At 42.7% G+C, this 16,066-nt stretch overlaps 1 protein-coding gene across 1 annotated transcript in view; it reads right to left on the minus strand.

The window, feature by feature from the left end:
- kcnh4b (potassium voltage-gated channel, subfamily H (eag-related), member 4b) overlaps positions 1–16,066 on the minus strand; it is a 115,369-nt gene that overhangs the window by 81,479 nt on the left and 17,824 nt on the right. The gene's annotated exons all lie outside the window — the stretch shown is intronic.

Here is a 16,066-nt window from a genome sequence, read left to right on the forward strand (position 1 = left end):
CAAAGTACACACTGGGGTTAATTTTGAGTCTGGGCTCGGGCAGAAAGCTGCCGATTGTAGATCAGCTGCCTGTTATACCCCCACCGCCCAATTTTTCCTTTCCACTGATGGCATAACAGGTGGCCAATCCACAACAGCTAGATTTCCATCAGCACCCAAACTGAAAACTCCGTCAATCGTCTCAAATTTTCGTGCTGTAGTTGAAAAGAAAATTAAAATTTGTGTCGCAGATTTTTTCTCAAAGAAGACCGCACGCTGGATTTGAGTAAACTGTTGAAAATAGCAGGAAGTTTATCTTAAAGATAAAAACAAGATATAAACAAACTGCAGCCATCAAAGGTTAGACCATCTCAATTCATTTGGAATCTGGGCTCATATCTTGCATTCACATTCAGAAAGGGGCAGAATTAGCATGCCAGGCAAAATCAACTCTAATAAACACACTTGCCCAGCCACTTGAATTTGCATAAACAACAGCTGAGGACAATCTCTTCCCCATCTGCCCGTCCGCACTCCACCACCACCCCCCCACCCCCCCCCCCCCCCCCCCCCCCGGTTCTGGGAGGTACCTGGCCGAGAATAGCAATGCAGCAACATGGTAAACCAGCATTCACGATCGATATCACGCTGCCAGGACATTAAATATGAGGCAAGAATTGCTATAATTTAATTCAAAAAATCACAGTGTAGAGGGTAAATTCAACTATCAGTATCCCTTCAAAAAAATCAAAATGGGTAGATTCCTTTTTGGATTTTTTTCCCCTACTTCTTTTTGAACAGTGTTTCAGAATTTGAATAATGATTATCAATAGTGACAACGGTGAAACTATCTTAGACTGGTTACTAAGCCAAATCGCATGTGGGTGGTGAATTAACACATTCAGTTAAAATGACAAATGCCACTGACGCACTCCAGGTAAATGATTATTCGTTTCTCTTACACAGCTGGGCTCAGCATCATCTCCAAACAGTTTCTCCAATGAGGTCATCAGCATTCAAATAAAATCATTAAAAAAAAAATCCACACAATAGAAAACACTCCAAAATAAAAAGATTTAGGTCAGACAGGAGGAGATTGATGTTAGCTGGCTGTGCAATGATGCAGCGGAAGGTTGTGTCCCACAAAAGTTCTGGCAGATAATCAGGAAAGCAGATAAATGAAATGTGGTACTGGAAGTCGCATTGCAGTTACTTTAACTGTTGAAGGTATGGAGGATGAGACTCCCTCTTTAGAGGGGTATGGCTGAGGTAATGTGGAGACAAGTTCTGTTGAAAATCCAATTTACATTATCTAATGGTAGGAGGGGGGTTTATATGTGACTGACTTACCTCAAACTATGATGACATGGGAAACCTCCAAGCACTGAGGGAAAAGCAGCTCGAGAGTCCCTCTGGGTCACTCTAGCACCAGTTACGGACCAGCAACAGCAATGGCTGGAAATACATTTTGCTGCATTGTACAATCCAACCGGAAAGCATGCAGCATTCGTGTCTATTGTGAGTACACAGAATGGATGATTCAGTTGATTGGTTGGGGGTGATTTTCCACTCGTACCACTACGGTTTGGAGTGCCAGTGGGACGGTGGAAGTCTGGAAATCAGTTCCGCCAGATTCCAGCTTGTTTAAGGCCCCGCTCAATTTTCAGGTTAGGTCTGGGGCAGGTGTCTGAAGCTCCCACCCAAGGCAGGCAGGTGGAACTTCACTAGTGTATACAGAGGGGGGTTGGGAAGGGCTCCGCACTCATTTTTGGACCCACAGGCATGTTGGATGCTGAGTCTCCAGCACACCAGTAAAACCTGACAAGAACAAGGCCGTGGGTAGACCTGCAGGCGAGCGGGCATTTAAATTGCCCATTCACTGTAAAGGTAAAGGCATTTTAAAGATCTTCCTTGTATTTCTTATGTGAGCTTCCTTTATTGACACCAGAGGGTTTGCCCTCAGGAATCCTTTGAGTTGATGTGTGTGGAGGAAAAGGGGAGCAGGAAGGATGCCAGGCAGGTCAAGTTGTGCAAGAGATGCTCTGGGCTCTCCTTCCCGCAACTTGCAACCCAAAATCTTCAAAGAGAGGTAACAGATCTCACTTTGGAGGCTCGCTTCCTGATGACGGCTGTACCAGCAGAGTTCCCAGCAGCATCGTAATGATTTGCGAGTGCCTGTTCAACTCTTGTACTGGAAGGTTCTTCAGAAGCAGCCCCATCACAGCGTGTCATGCTTTACATGGTATTACATGAAAGAAGGCATGCCAGGGTGATCAGGAGCCAGTGTACCCCATTTGGCCACACCAGTCAAGGTGCTGTCAACCATTTCTGCAGGTCCCTGGTAAACCCACCTGGCAATGACTGTGGTAACTTGCCTTCTCAGAGTCTGGATCAGCAGAGCGTTAGATGCAAAGCCCCGCCATCTGCTGCAAGAACACCAACACCAACACATAGCATAGAGCTTGCACATATACAGTCAGCTGAAACTTGGCTGCACCTTCTTACAGGCATGCTGCAGTGCTGACCAATAGGATGGTGCAGTAGAATGGCACAGAAGAAAGCCCTCCTCACAAGCATCTCATGCAGCAGCAGCTTGACTTCAGTAGTCATCAAAGAGGAGGCCAAGTGCTGGGCAGTACCATCACTTGTCCACAGACTCACGTCTGCATCTAAGGCTCCCTTTCCCTTCATCCTGGTCTGCTACTTCTTAATCCCATGCTGCTTCAGGCTGGGCAAAAGTTGCTGATGAGTTGAGATGCCTTTTAATGCTCTCCAGAAACTTTCTAACTTTTTGTCCTTCTCGTTGCAGCACTTCCCTTTAATTGATCCCATCTCTTTGTGGGCGATTTTCATATCATTACCGCCTTGTTTATGACTAAAAATGGGGCGATAATGGAAATAAAATCATGTGGGGAACTGACACAGCGATTTACTGCTGGACGTCCATCGGAGCCGGAACCAGGCGGAGCCTCATTAATGCATGCAAATCAGGGTCAAATGACACTGTTTAGACCCCAATGCCATTTTTGTCTCTACCTGCCGACAAACTATGTACGGTACAAAATGGGAGGCGTCAATATTTAAGAGGATACTCAGTTGCTCTCAGCTAAAATGCTGCAAAGTTTTGGGAGACATTTTGTTTGTATTACGTTCTGGGTTTTGTTTCTAGTTTAACTATGTTAAAGTGCTTGTACTAGCCATACAATGTTATGAATTCTTAAAGGGCTTCTGGTAATACAGATTTTTCTTCTTGCGAGTCCTTCTGTCAATTTTACTCTGGCTACAGGATGAGTACGAGGAGGAGGAGCAGCAACAGGAGGAAGGAGTAAATAGCTGCACCTGTAGGGAGATTAAATAGGTGTGCTCGCAGGAATCCTTATCCTCTCATCAGAATGCATAGTCCCAGGACAACATACCTGCAGGAGCAATGCATTAAGAGGCTGTGCTTCTCTATTAATTCTAATGTTCTGTTATGTCTACACTGTTACATTTTAGAATTATAAGCAGCATGCAAGATTCCATTTTTGGGTTTGATGCGTTACATACTTCAATGGCATAAGTATTGTGTATTGGCACATTCATTCATTCACACACAAATGGTGCCTTTGTACTTATCCTCCGATTCCCAATGCAGTGGTGATTACTAGAAATTGCCCCATTAGTTTGATGCTTCTGCTATTTGCAATTTGTTACTGTCGACAAAGAGGCATTTCATCTCTAGACAAGGCAAATCCTATTGATTTTCTGAACTGCGTCTCACTGCACTTGAAATGTAAAAACATTCAAAGGGCTCGTTCCATTCAGACGGTTATGAAATCCTTTTGTCCAATATCTATTCAGATATCAGAGGTGTTTGGAGCATCAACTCCCACTACTACCTGGTATTCACTTCTTTGCAAACCTCTTTCTCTAAAGACTCCATTCCTTTCACACAATTTCTCTGTCTCAGACATATTTGGTCTAATGACTCCTACTCCTGTACCAGAGCTTCTGAAATGTGTGTTTTCCTCAGCCAAGGTTTCCGCTCAACTGTGCTCAACAGGACTCTTGGCAAGTCAGTCTATTTTCCTATGTCTCTGCTCTCACCATCCTCTCAACAATCATCAGCTTTTACATTCACCCAAATCACCTACCACCATTTCTGCCAACAATAACATGAATCAAGGGCATCTTCCCTTCCGCCACTGCTCTACTTTATGGACAGCTCGTTCTGACCAAGAAATCCTTTTTCGTTCTTCCACTATACCAGATTCCCTTCCCTGACACTTTTCAGTTACAGATGCAACACCTGTTCATTCATCTTCTTCCACAACATTATCCAAGGTCTCAAACACTCCTTCCCTGTGAAAAAACAATTTCCTCTAATCTAGTATACTGTGTTCACTGCTTAAGGTGTGAGAGACCAAACGCAGATTTGACAAGTGCTTTGCCGAAACCCTCCATTCTGTCTGCAGGTCCGATCCTGACCTCCCTGTGGCTAGCTATTTTAACTCCCCTTCCCATTCCCACTCTTGCTACTCTGTCTTTAGCTTCCTAGGCTGTTCCAACCATGTTAATTGCAAGCTCCTGGAACCATATCAATTCTGTCTTCTGGGCACTCTGCAGCCCTCGGGTCTGAACATTGAGTTCAGTAATGTTTAATAGCTCGATTCCCCATTTTCTTTACATCAAGGGGTGCTGGCAATGTAGAATGTGTCTGAGCTGCTGATGATATGGTGCAGCAGGGGAGGCAGGTTGACATTTCAGTGTGCATCCTTCATCAGAATACAGTTCTGGCATTGGCCTTTGTTTTTTTATGCTTTTTGGGACTGGTGGACCTGTTGTGTATTCCCAGCATTTTCTGCTCTCATTTCAGGCCGGCGGGTGGGAGCGGGAATATCGACACAGCTGGAGACCCGTAGGAGCGATCCCTGGCGGTCAGTGGGTGGAGGGGTTCCCTCGAATCGCAGTGGAATGGGGAGGCCGGGGTTTCTGTGTCTCGGGATTCCCCAAAGATCGGGGGCGATACCGGGACTGAGGAGGCCCAAGGATTCCTGTTGTTCCTCTTGACCCACAAGGAGTTCAAAGAGGGGGAAAGTTCTGAAACTTACCTGGGCCTCTTCTGGCCAGTTGGCTCCTCCCGCCATATTTCGGCTGCCAGGCAGCAGACAGAGCGGGACTCCCCCTGCGTGGGCCTTAAAATTACGTTGCACGTTGATGCCATCATCGGGCCGTGAGGACTATCGAGTCTTGAGTGGGCTCCTGTCTGCTTTTAGCAGGAGCCTAGTCCAGGGCCTGAATATTGTGGAGGCTGGATTTTGATTTTTTTAAGATTTTAATCCCTCGCCTGACCCTTTCCTATCTGTCGGGGAGGGGGTTAAAATGAAAGTCCCCATCTTTGTTTATCCCATGATGTGGAGATGCCGGTGATGGACTGGGGTTGACAATTGTAAACAATTTTACAACACCAAGTTATAGTCCAGCAATTTTATTTTAAATTCACAAGCTTTCGGAGATTTTCTCCTTCCTCAGGCAAATGTTTCAAGATCTCCTTGAAGCCTACGCATTTATACATATTGAACAATAATAAATGGTGTTTACAGACTGCCCCTGCAACTGCCCGTTGCCAAGGCAATCACCGTGTTCAGACAGAGAGGTGTTACCTGCAGAACCTCCGAATACACATTCAATAAAAAAACAAACAGGGAAAAAAAAACAGAGAAAAAAAAACACAGAGAGAGGCAGAAACATCCGGAAGGCAGAGAGAGCCAGCAAATGATTGCTGGCTCTCTCTGCCTTCCGGATGTTTCTGCCTCTCTCTGTGTTTTTTTTTCTCTGTTTTTTTTTCCCTGTTTGTTTTTTTATTGAATGTGTATTCGGAGGTTCTGCAGGTAACACCTCTCTGTCTGAACACGGTGATTGCCTTGGCAACGGGCAGTTGCAGGGGCAGTCTGTAAACACCATTTATTATTGTTCAATATGTATAAATGCGTAGGCTTCAAGGAGATCTTGAAACATTTGCCTGAGGAAGGAGAAAATCTCCGAAAGCTTGTGAATTTAAAATAAAATTGCTGGACTATAACTTGGTGTTGTAAAATTGTTTACAATTGTTTATCCCAGTGAGAATACAATGCTTTATCAAACACATGCCGCAAAGATGCTAATCTAGTCCTCAAAATGACAAAAGAATGAGTTAGTATTTGATGGGACATCTTTCACACCACTGAATCTACAATAAACTCTATGGCCTCGATTTTAATCCCCCCTCCTGATAGGTGGGAGAGTGTGGAGGGGGGGGTTAAAATATTAGGAACATGCAACCAGACCCCATTCCCACCCCTTTAAATTTTAAAGTGCAGAAATCAGGCCATGGACGAGGCTCCCGCACAAGGCCGGCGGGGGCCTAATTAACATACCGGATGACATAATTGGCACCGCATCTTAACTTTAACAGCAAGTGAGCGGGAGGCCCGACTTACGGGATTCCCGGCAGCTGACCTGAGACGGGAGCTGCGGGCTCCCCAAGCTAAGTGGCTCTTTTAGCTCTCCTTGTGGGCCAAGAGGAGCAGAAGTGTTCTCTCCAGGCCCGTCAAGGAAGCCTTCAACCTCCCCCAGTGCTGATTGCCAGCCTCCCCCCAGACTCCTGTGATCGCGGTCCCCCACGGGTGCCTGACTGCGGCCTCCTGCCGCTGACGTTCCCTCCCGCCTGCCGACCAAGCTGCCAATTTGACCAGCTACCGAGCCCGGTTTTCTCCGCACTACCGTGCCCCCCGCCCTCCCTGTAAATATCGGGGCCTATGATTCTGAGGTATACATTGAAACGCAACAGATTTTCAGAAGTGAAAATCAGATTGGGATCTCAGGAGAACATCAACACACTCCTCCTGACAGGTGCTTGAAATAATGTTCAGAAAATAGATGGCACATGGACCTTCTGATGTACAGTGAGTAATGCAGCGCCATCTGCATTAGCCTCGACATTAGCATATGTCAAATTCCTACACATTTTTCTTGAATCACTGAGTCATTGCTACCTTCATAAACCGAGTTTAAAACAGCATTTTCAAGCGATTTTTAAAATAACTATTCTGCCTTTGTAGAATTATTTCCAATAGAAACTGTAATATATATGTCCTCTGGTTCTTGACCCTTCCGCCAATGGGAACAGCTTAGGCACAACTCTAAAAGGGGTACAGGAACAGAGAGATCTGGGGGTATATGTGCACCAATCATTGAAGGTGGCAGGGCAGGTTGAGAAAGCGGTTAAGAAAGCATACGGGATCCTGGGCTTTATAAATAGAGGCAGAGAGTACAAATTCAAGGAAGTCATGATAAACCTTTATAAAACACTGGTTCGACCACAACTGGGGTATTGTGTCCAGTTCTGGGCACCGCACTTTAGGAAGGATGTGAAGGCTTTAGAGAGGGTGCAGAAGAGGGAATGATTCCAGGGATGAGGGACTTTGGATAGACAGGAGAAGCTGGGGTTGTTATCCTTGGAACAGAGACGGTTGCTCGGAGATTTAATAGAGGTATTTAAAATCATGACGGGTCTAGACAGAATAGATAGAGAGAAACTGTTCCCATTGGTGGAAGAGTCAAGAATCAGAGGACATAGATTTTAGGTGATTGGCAAAAGAATCAGAGGTGACATGAGGAAACACATTTTTACACAGCGAGTGCTTAGGATCTGGAATGCACTGCCCGACAGGATGGTTGAGGCAGATTCAATCGTGAGTTTCAAAAGGGAACTGGATAAGTACTTGAAAGGAAAAAATTTGCAGGGCTACCAGGATAGGGTGGGGGAGTGGGACTAGTTGGATTGTTCTTGCATAGAGCCGGCATGGACTCGATGGGCCGAATGGCCTCCTTCCGTGCTGTAACCTTTCTATGATTCTACCACTAATGTTTTTTTGAATAAAAACTCAAACTCAAAAGCGACAACCTCCTGATCCCCTGCATTTCTTTATTTCCAGCAGGTCAGTAAAGTCCAATTGCTCATTCCTCCCCTACAGTCTGACCATCATTTCCCTGACAGCACATGGCACAGAGATGGTACAGACTTTTCTTAATTAGGATTTTAAAAAGAAAGTTTAAACACAGGTATTGCTCCGTTGTGTATTCTTGGAAAACAAAAAAGGTATAAAAATAAATCTCTAGACTACTCGGAAATGTTTTATTGGTTTAGTTTCTGTATATCATTCCTTTTGAGTGGCTGGTTAGTCTCAAGCTCAGCACTGCCCTAAATTCAGTCGAAAAAGCTAAAAATATAACAATGAATCCCCCCAACAAAGTCACGTGGGAACCCATGAACTCCCGAAAGGGAGATGCACACTGGCTACTTCCCCGAGTGGTGACCTTACTTTGCAACACTGCCTCTGCTCCTTTCGAGATCCAGTTCTGGCTTTGAATTGCACCAAATTGACATTAAGCTTTCCTCTTTTAGTCCCTCTCCCACATCCCACAATATCCGACAGGATTTCAGATATCTCCATTTACTATTTTTGTTTTGTGACTGTTTTAAGATCACTAAGTGTAAAAATTATTTGACTTCTCTCCTACTGCAGACACCTAGGGCATGATTTTTACATTGGGCCAGGAAGAGAGTGTAGTGGGGGGGGGAGGTAATTGGACATGAAACCCGAAAGTAAAGTTGACGGCAATAAAATTTTATTTCTGAGTTTCGCGCCCGGCAGCCAGCTTGATTGACAGGCTATCGGGCGGGAAGGCCTGGCTTCGGAGAGGAGGGGGAAGAGAGAGAGATCGTGGGCCATGGAGGAAATCGGGGGGGGGGGGTGGTGAAGAGAGGACACTGTGGTACTGTCTGCAGAGCTTACCTTCAAGTGCCTCGGGTTCTGTTTGGTGACTTCTAAATGCATTTAGAATCCAACAGAAAAATCAGACCCAGGAAGTATTTTGAAGAGTTGCTTAAAGTGACAATTTGGAATGCAATCCTGGAAGCCACCAAAGGGTATCCTTTCGTTGGAAACTGGTTTTAAGCTTGCAGTTTGTTAAAAAAAAAGCTTTGATTATGAAGATCGGTGTTGTGAATGTGAAAAATCAGCAAGAAGCACATTTGAACTGGTAAACTCGTTAACTGTAAGTATCAGAAATTTAAACATCAGATTCAGGAGTCGGAGGGGTCTACCATCACGTCAGGTGAGCTTGTTGGGCCTGGATGAAGCACTTCTGCTCCTCTAGGCCCACAAGCAGTGCAATAAAAGCACCCACCTCATGGATCCGGCTCTTCATGCCTCCTAACACCTGATGAGATTCCGAAACTATGGGAAACCCATGCAGGTGAGGTTCAATTAGTTTCAGACTTGGAATCAGTGTTTTAAAACACTGCAATTTTAATAAACGGTAGAAATTATTTTTTTATAATGTCAAAATCTGAATTTGAAATTTGGAGATCTTGAAAGACGGTAAATGATTTTGGAGCCATTTTTGATGTGATTGGGTGAACACCAATGAATTCAGCAGAATTTGAAGGTGACTCACTCTGAATTGTTCTCATTGAGCACCTGGCAGCTGAATAGGGCATTTCATTGGTACAGAGGCCTAGGAACAAATTACTTGCCTTCCTCCTGATTGGGGATGGTACACAGTGTGCTTGTGTACTAGACTGTCTATGGAAACTAATCTCAAGCAGCTTCAAAAATCTTAACACGAGGCACAAAGTATAAAACCAATGGAACAGATTATGTTTCTCAGAACTGAACATCAATCCAGCTCTTTCTCTCTTGATTTCTGGAGAGAAATTATTTGAAACTTACTTTTCATCTTACACTGGGCCCATTTTCCTCTGAAACAAATGTTATGCAACAATGCAGCTTTTTCTCTCTGTAATATTGTTTTTGAAACTTTATAGAAAACACTTTATAGCAAAAGGACACATTATAAATATTCTGTTTTTATATGGCTTGATTCACAAGGAAACCATGAATAATACAGGATATGAGATGCAGTGGTATATCAGACATTGCAGTAAATGAGAGTGCCGCTACATCCTTCCATCAGAAAGAGTGGACAGGTAGCTTGAGAGTACTTTCATGTATTCCCATGACAGCAGAGGGAACCTCAGGCCAAATAAAGAGGGAGCATGTGCAAATGGTTTCAGAGCTCTGCTGTGCATAGACTCCACCAGGAAAAGATGACATTTCAAGAAACTTTTTGCACAGGCATTGCGCTGGCTGCCTCTTTTTCCTGCTGTGGCAGGTCCCCGGGTCTTATCACAAATTCAGGCAACAAGATTTTCTATTAAGGTTAATGGCCAGAAAATGGTAAGCAGCACATAAATGCTTCAGCCCACCAAACTGTTATAGCCGAGCACTGAAGAACAAAATCTGCCTCTATAGGTCCAATAAGTCCACTTCCCTGCTGGCCTGGCAGTCATATCCATTGTGTTTCTCTTCGAGGTACTTATCCAATTTTGCATTAAAGATATCTAAGCGACCTCCTTCTGTAAGCTGTTCCATTAACAATTAGCCTCTCAGCAAAGTAATGTTTCCAGTAAAGCCGTGAACCAAACATCTTAAAAGCTTTACAACTAAGTCACAATGACACCAGCTTGGCAGAGCCTCAAGAGGCTGCATTAACATTACTTTCATATCCTCACCTCTAGTAAAGAGATGCTTATACATGGAGATTATCCAACAGAAAGTCACTATTCATGAGAAAATAGCCACAGTGAAAGGGTAATGAGAGCAATACCATAGGTCGGATATTTACACAAGTCACTCAAGGAAGAGGGACATCCCTGGGATTCAGGAGTCCTATTTGAAGCTGCATATATGCTGTTGGGCTACAATGGTGTTCACATCATTAGAAATAATGGAAATGGGTTTGGTAAAAGTCAGTGATGAGTTTCAGCAGCCGCTTCTGATATTTACCATGGAAGCTCTCCAATCCAGGGGGGCAAAACTGGATCAGGCTAATGTCAATGTCAAAACACATGCCCCATTAGCAATGGAACAGAACTGACACTGGGTTGTATCTTTCCAGGATAGCTTATTGGTGCTGTTCTTTTTACCTGGAAAACATGTCCTTTCCCTCAGATTCAGCAGCCCCAATGCAGGCTGGGTTGGTTCCATCTATTCTTAAAATGTGTGATCAAGTGGCAAAATGTTTTACAAATGACATCCTCTCAAATTATGTTGGCTCTTTCATTTATTTACTGAATCTTGCTGCCTCCCAAAATCTCTCCAAATGTTTTTTCATCATATCTGGCCATAAGCAATAGGGAGCCGTCTTTACAGTGGGTTTTGAGGAACCTATTATCATGAATTTAGTCTATAGCCAGCTTATTATAAGCAGACATTTGTGTTACAGTCACATTCACTCTGTAGAGTTAGAGAAAAAGGTCACTGGGAGTTGTGCCAAGTGGTACTTGAGTAGGCAAGTTGGATTCGTGTCTGTTGAAGCAGCTATAGAAGCTGTTTGTGAGTAATTTCTTTAAGCTGTTTAACACTGGCTGAATTTATTTTTGGTGCTCATTTATTTAAACATTGGTTCTTGCACGGCAACAAAATTCCCACATCCAGGAATGAAGGAAATGGACATCTGGCAATAATGGAGTTGCTACTGCGGTTGCTTTATGTTCAGAAATCAGTTTAAATGGTTTTTTTTTTGTACAGGTGTGATTACCACAATACAAAGAATGAACTCTGGGGAATACAATGTTTTTCCACTTGCACTCAGAGAGCGTCAAGCAATTCTTGGTTAGATTTACTCTGGGCAAGTTGTAATGCAGAGTCTGTCTACATTAGCCAGACCAGACACATAAACACATAAACCCAAGGCTACGAAAATGACTCTCATTGTAGTCACAGCAGAACATTTTCATTTCCTATCTCCTGTATCCTTTTAGCTCTCTGAACCCGATTGTTAAATTGTCTGTTAGCTCCATTTGTAAACACCTCTATGTGCCCCTAATCACTGGGAGCTAGATGTGAAACAGCCCAAACTCATTATAGCAACTATCAGTGGGAAGAACTTCTTCTCCCATCTGTTCAGCCTGCATTACAGCCAAGGTAACAGAGATAAACAAAATAAGAGAAAATATTGCAACTCACTGCACCATTACCACCAGTCCCATCAACACTGTGTTAAAACATTCTCCCATACACATGTCTTTGTATGTCTTTGCTTCAATTCCATTGCGATTAGAATTTGAGGATGACTCTTCAAACTTTACACAACATAGACCAAGGCAAGGCAATATTCAGGTGAAGGTTAATTAAACTTATTTAAACTTGGCATGATAGTTACAAACAAAGTGGAATTTGGCAAAGTTGGGTTTGATTATCGACTGTATGTAGCAGATACTGTTGAATGGAAGTCTTTCCACTTTTTCACCCAGTCACACTTGAGGTCAAGTTTGGGTTAGATGCACAGTAAAATTCCCTCAATGAATCAGTGGGTAAGTGTACTGGCTGGTGTTAGTGCTGAGTGATTACAGACTAGGAAAGTCCCAAGTTGATTTCCTGGTCTGTGCCTAGTTGGCCAATACCATCCAGGTGGCAGTTGGGAGTTTTACAATTGGCTTCATCAATTGAGGGGTGGGAAAGAAGAACCATGAGTGCCCATGGCTGATTGCTATCCAGTCACCCCCACTGAAAAGTGCAAGCACGTGAATGTTATATTATGCTGTGATGCCTTCCACAGTCAAACAGCCAATAACACTCATCATCTAGGCTCGTTTATGAAGAATGGCTTCTTTGATAAAAGCTACCAGAGGGTTGCCATTGGCCATGAAACTGTATACCAGCAAAATTCAACTCCTTCAGGACAGAAAGGAGTCAAAAAATGGGGAAGAAAATTGGAAAAAAGTATATATTTTTTTAAAAAGAGCTCCCTCCACTGTGTCACTTCCACAAGCTCCTGGTAAAATCCCTAATTTGCTATTTCCATTTCCCACATCAGCTGTCAATGCAGGACAAGGTTTTGTTGCATGTAATAAAACAAATGACAGAAAGCTAGATCAAGTCCCACTTTGGTAGTTGATGCTCAACACATCCAATCTGAGCTCCTTTGTAAAGTACAGCACTCCCTCACTACTGCACTGGAATATCAGCCTAGATTATGTGTGCAAGTCTCTGATGTGGGGTTTGAACCCACAACCTTCTGACTCAGAGGCAAGAGTGCTACCACTGAGCTAAGGCTGACATCTTAAATAATAAATAATGAAAAATATGCAGTATTCTATTTTCAGTTTTCTCATTTGTCAACTATCTTGTGGCAAGGTACTTTTCATTTTTGATAGACAAAAGACATAGCAACTAATCAACTTGTAATCAGAAGGACAAACACATTGATGCTGTCTCCAATCTTGTTTCTTTCTTTGCTGCATCCGAATCTTCCTGCCCTTCGATTGTCTACATTAAAAAGGTGTAATTTGTTTCTTGTATGATTCATTTCTTCCAGTGAATGCGGAAGATAACTTTTGAAAAGTGATAGTTTAATAGAAGTCGGTTGTCTTGCTGTTCTAGTTCCCGACTAATAAGTAGCCAGGACTGGCTAGAATCCTTCACTCACATTACCCACAGTAATGTTGACCACGTAAAAGTAAGTGAATCAAAGCAACGATGAATGGAAATAAGTCAGTGATTAATTATCACTTCCCATGCTTCCTGGAAGATTGGTATGTTCTGTAGGTTTTTCTCTCTCAAATTTAATGCGATTTTCTTCAAGGAAATAATGTATTTGATAAACTAGAAAAAATTAAAAAGTTTCAGGCTGCCATATAAATACTAGCTTGTTCTTGTAGACATTTATTATTTCTCTCAAAGAAGACATGTTCGTCATTATAACAGTTCATCTGTAGCTCCCCCATTCCTCAACAGAAGAAACAAGATATCCTGGATAGTTTGAAGGTTTCTGAACAAAGTGTCCCAACAGATTTCTTGTGCAGGGAAATAAAAGGCGATTAAAAGGTCATAAAAGAAATTAATTTTGAACAACATCAACTAAAGCTTCTCCACATCATGAATCCATAGCATGAGAATCCCAGCAATTCTGCACCCTACTCAAACTTGTGAAACTCCTTAGCCCCCTCGGTCTTCCCTTCCTCTGACAGTCGACAGGCTTTTAAGTCCCGAGTTTGACATCTTCTAACCACTACTACTTGATATCTCTCACCTTTACTCTTTTCAACCTTAGCAGTGTCCTTCACTATGGACCTTAGCTCTTCTCCTCAAAAAGAAAGCAGTCTCACTCACAGGGCCATCAAGATTGAAATGTCACACTTGTGGAAGTGAGGGCTAATTAGAGTCAGACACTGAGTTGGCCAAACTGCCATCATGTGACTTGCCTTGAAATTGACTCCCTTGGCATTGTTTTGTAAAAGAACATCAGTCCTTTAAAATAAATGAAAAATGCTAAGTTCATTGATTGATAGATCGAGTGTAGAACTTTAAATGCATTGCTCATAGAATTATTATATGGGACTGACTGTTGCCCCAATAAACAGTGTTCTGACCCAGATAAGAAAACACTGTCCACCCACACACCTGCTAGTTTGTGTCTGCACTGATCCACACAATCTGCTCATTAAATTGCTGAGATTTTTCCAGATTATTCAAGGTAATCTGAACAAATTTAAAACTGATTAAAGTAGTCTTGAAAAACACTGCAGCATTTTTTTTTCATAATTGCATAGCTCATTACAGAGCTGTGAAATTACCTCATACAGTAAAGAGATACTTTCCTCCCCAACCAATACACAAAACAGACTGAAAGATTTTCAATGTGGATCTGCGTAAGAGAATAGAGATGATGCAACAGAGTATTTTGTAATCCACAATGCCTATATTTGTTTCTCGTCCCCAATTTTCTGATTTTGACAAAGCCACCAGGAAGGCTCAGAGGAGAAGCTAAGCATTTCAATAAAGGGAAAAAAGGAAAATAGAAGATAAATAACCCAGGCTTCTCTCTCTCGAGCACACTCAGAAGTTTTGTGTGGATGAATGCAGCTTCGACAGGATGAAAATCATTTCTTCAAGATTGTTTTTTTGGCTCAAGGCAATGAATCTCATTGCTGGGAAGGGGACTATTTTTCTACTATTGGCATCCATTGAGCATTCCCAATGCCACCTATTGCATAGATGAAATTTCAAAGGTAATTTCCCTCCAGTGTCTCGGCAATTCTCATTAAACTCCAACCACAGTGGGGCTCTCTCTACTGCACCAACGTAATTTTTTCCCGTTTCCATACAAACCACACTTATGACCTCAAAATCGGTACCAATTAGTACCAGACTATGGAGCAATGTTATTTTATGAACTCCCACTTGGTAAGGCCTAGAAGTGAGTCTACTCCGACTCACTTTACGGCAAGAGAGAGGGGACGAGAGTTATCTCATCAATGTGGGCTACATTCAAACCCAAGACCTACACGTTAAAAGCTATCCATCTAGCCCACTATGCTGAACACAAATACACATTATTATTTACAATCACAAGTGCAAGATTTTTAAAAATCAATATGTAGCTGTTTTTGTGGCCTGAGCATCGCAATGGAGCTGCTTATGTTCCATTTAAAACACTCACCACCAATTTAATTTAATTTATTTTTAATTACGGGTATTGAAAGAACAATGTCCACCACCTCCTGCAGAAAGTCCTTGTTGTGCCAGAGAGAGCAATTATGAACAAGTAAATATTCCACAGTTACTCTACATTTGTCCAAAACAAACTCCAATGAGATCTCTGTGAATTGCCTAATATCCAGAATGATATCTCTGTTAATAATCTTTTAAAGACACTCCCTGTTGAGTGGCTGCACCGAGGCCAGTGATATTTTTGGTGTTAACTTTTTAAAAAGCTGCTTTGCTTATTCTACCACAGCAGTAGCTTCATTTCATTTCTTGGCGGCAACAAGGTCAGAAATTGTTCCGATTATCTTAGTTTTATCATTTGCTTTTTGGTCAGTGTTCAACAATTGGGTTATTTTAGTCTTAAAGGCAGATTCCGTCCATTGTTTCCTCTTTAGCTGGGAACATTGGGGGCATGAGTGTATACACTAGTTAAATTGCCTAGAGCAAGCTGCAATTCTGCCTGTCCTTTCACTTTCTCTACTGCCAGCATGTACAGATGTGTTTGTAAAAAG

The sequence above is a fragment of the Heptranchias perlo genome, chromosome 30 (assembly GCF_035084215.1).
Source record: "Heptranchias perlo isolate sHepPer1 chromosome 30, sHepPer1.hap1, whole genome shotgun sequence".
Taxonomy (NCBI): domain Eukaryota; kingdom Metazoa; phylum Chordata; class Chondrichthyes; order Hexanchiformes; family Hexanchidae; genus Heptranchias; species Heptranchias perlo.